Here is a 3,749-nt window from a genome sequence, read left to right on the forward strand (position 1 = left end):
CTGAGGTCAGGCCAGAGACATCAAAATAAGAACAAAAGAGGCTTGAGAGATTTAAGAGGTATAGTCTATGTACCTTTAGTGGCACATCTACTGAGGATACCTAGAGTTTTCTAGTAAAATGTCACTGTATTCTCCGCACCATGGGCATTGTGGAAGTGAGCGAAGTTGCCTTTACTACATTTCAGCTGTCAGGCACATCGTATTAGTGGTGGCAAGTTTATAAAGAAGGTAGACCAGCCGATGCAATACCACCAACTTGAACTTAATTTTCGGCGATTTTTTTGAAAGAGTTTGTTCCCAAGACTCTCCGAGATGCGTGACGCACAGAGTTTGAACGGTTGCATAAGGGCACCATGACGGTGTCAGAATACACTATCAGGTTCAGTGAGTTAGCTCGTCATGCACCTATCTTGGTTTCTACAGTTAGAGAGCGAGTCTGCAGATTCATTGAAGGGCTCGATTATAATTTTAAAATATGTATGGATCGAGAGTTACAGATTGACATTCTATTTTAGCAAGTAGAAGAGATTGCCAGGATGTTAGAACGTGTTCGAAGTGACGAGAAGGAGTCTAAGGAGGCCAAAAAGTCTCAGAACTTTGGAGGGTTCAGTGGATTTTACTCTTCAGCTATGACCCATTATGGCGGAGGCTCGAGCAGTCAGTCAGCTCAGTCCGCTCATAAAATTACTCAGGGTGCTCCAGTAATATCTTATAGTACACCACCGACACGAAATTCTTACAGTGGTTATTCCAATTATCTAGCATAGGCTCAGTACTAGCAACCGCGACCTCAGAGGGGTTGTTATTAGTGTGGTGATACTAGGCACATTATGAGAGATTGTCCCAGACTTGGGAGGGGTGGATTTCATCAGAACATTCGGCTACGGGCCCCAATGTAGCTACTACCCCACGTGCACAACCAGTTAGGGGTGGAGGATAGGCGGGTAAAGGGCACCCTAGAGGGGGAGGCCCAGCCCGTTGATATGTTTACTATGGTGTGGCCGAGGCCACCACACCAGCTGATGTCGTTACAGGTACGATCCCGAATTGTTATAAGGGGATATCTCTCCTTAATTTGATTCGGTTCTGAATATTGAGGCGAGTTCTCTTATTATGCTTCTCTTATGGGTGGACTTCATAATTTTGTTACCCACTTATATGTTTATCCCTGTCATGAGATTCGATGATGTTAGCCTGTGTCTATCATTTTTATTTTGTACCTTATTGAGGACTATAAGTCCAAATGTGCCTTTCTATTACTCTCTACAGCGGTTTTTGATATGATTTCGGAATAATTCATTTTAATTTTATGAATTATATGCCCTATTGGTATGGGGGTTCATTATGTGTTGTGAAGATTGTTTACGAAATATATTGAAAAGAAGAAAGAAAGGAAATGGAAAAATTTTCTAGGCACAATGTGTAAAATACTTGTGATTCAGAACTGAGGATGAGATTCTCACATTTTAATATGATTTGATATGTTTAAACCGGGCTACGAGCCACGGTGGAAGTAATATAAGGACGAGATCCTTGTGATAAAAAATTATGTGTTTATATTCTCCCTTATGAAATTAAATTTATACTATAGTACTTTTAGGGAGTCATGCCTGTTAGGCTTATTTGAAAATTCTTGTATGAATTTCTCTTTGCACAATTTGCCATATTTGTGTTGTAATTATTGAGTTTTAGCCTACGAGGTGAGTGCCCAGGTGGCGTTAAATATGACTCGTTAATTTGGCTAAATAATTATGAGGTCTTCATGCCTCGTGTCTCGTTGTTAGTAAAGTGGAGGTTTGAAACGAGATTTTGTTAACATGAGGTTAATTGGCGATGTTGTAATCGATTATGAACAACTATTAAGACCAAAGATGTGGTGATGGGCATACATATGATGTTCTTCATGTCCTGATATCATTATGATAATTCAATGCTTGTAATGCTAAGATTAATGTTATTGATATATACATTCTGGTGCTTTGTTGGGTTGTGGATGTGTTGTTAGGAGTTGTTTTGGTGTTACCCTGGCAGGTGGATAGGCCCAATTACATGGGAGACTCTGCCGAAATTTCTGAAATATTTGGGAGTTAGTAAGGGGATTGAGACGTGCGAAATAAGAGATAAGTTATGTGTTTGAGGGAGGACTTTACTTTTCATTTAAAGGCGAATGATCCTAAGTAGGGGAGAATGTAATACCCCAAAAATTTTTGAAGTACTTCAACACTATCAAGAAAGTTGATGTGTGCGTAGGCACGAGTTGCTATATCCAGTTGAGACTAATACCGTGCGTTGATGTGAAAATCAGGCCTTTTAAAAATGTTTGGAGTGTAAGAAATTAGTTTTAAAGTTTATAAGTATGGATGAAAGAAGTAATCTTCAACTGCGATGGCTTTATCGGATCCATGTTAAATTTGCGGTGACGTAGAATCACCTGCAAGTTATGTGTGTAAGAATGCCCTTAGTAATTTAATATCCTCAAAATAATTTTTGGCACATTCGAGGATGAACGTATGTTTAAGAGGGGGAAAATGTAACGACCCGACTAGTCGTTTTAAGAATTTACGCCTCGTACATCAACTTAAGGTCCCGAACAACTTCGTAATACGTATTATGTCTTGCATGTGTGGTTGGGTTTGGTTTTCGGACGATTTGGGATCAAATTGGGAGAACAATTCTTAATTAAGAAGCTTAGAAGAAAAGACTTGACCAGAGAGTAGACTTTTGAGCAAACACCTCCGGAATGAAATTTTTATGATTCCAATAGCTATGTATGGTGCTTTTGTACTTAGGAGTGTGTCCGAATATTTATTTGGAAGTCCGTAGTTGATTTGGCTTGAAATGACGAAAGTTGGAAATAGAAGGTTTGAAAGTTTGACTGGGAGTCGACTTTATCGATATCGGGGTCAGAATCCAGTTATGGAAATTTTGATAGGTCTGTTATGTCATTTATGACTTATGTGCAAAATTTGAGGTCAATCGGACTTGATTTGCTACGTTTCGGCATCGAACCTAGAATGTTTTGACATTGATTCTTCAAGAATACGTGGTATCACATTAAACAAATGAGCTCCAAATTCAGTTTTTATTGAAACATTAGATCCGTATTAAAATTTTGGAGCCACAGCAAAAAGAATCATCGAATTCGGATATCGTATGAGAGAGTTATGCCTATTTTCGCGTTGAAAACGATTTTCTGTCGCCATCAGCGCCCGGGATAGCGCGAGGCGCTAGCCCTGGTGCTGGGATGTTTAAAGGTACTGGAAACAATGTCACATGCAGCGCCCCCACGCCACATGTGGCGCCCGAATCATCCGAACCCCATATAACGGGGAGTTTTGCCATTTTTACACATTTTTGAGTTTGGGGAGCTCGGTTTGGGCGATTTTCACTGGTAAACATTGGAGTAAGTGTTTCTTATCCTATATTGATTATATTTTATGATTTCATACTCATTTACATCATGATTCCGTGAATTTATGGAAGAAAAATCATATTTTTGTAAAATCTTCCAAAAATATAAAATGAAGATTTGAAGGTCAATCTTATATAAGAATTTGATAAAATTAGTATGGGTGGACTCATAATTTAATGGGTTGTTGGATTTTGTGAGTTTTTTCCGGTTCTGAGATGTGGGCCCCACTGTTATTTTTGAGTTAATTTCGGATTTATATTGTGAAATTTAGCAAATTCATATGGAATTAATTCCTACAATTCGTGTTGAGTATATTGAATTGTTTGTCACTAGATAT

This window comes from Nicotiana tomentosiformis, chromosome 9 (assembly GCF_000390325.3).
Source record: "Nicotiana tomentosiformis chromosome 9, ASM39032v3, whole genome shotgun sequence".
Lineage (NCBI taxonomy): Eukaryota > Viridiplantae > Streptophyta > Magnoliopsida > Solanales > Solanaceae > Nicotiana > Nicotiana tomentosiformis.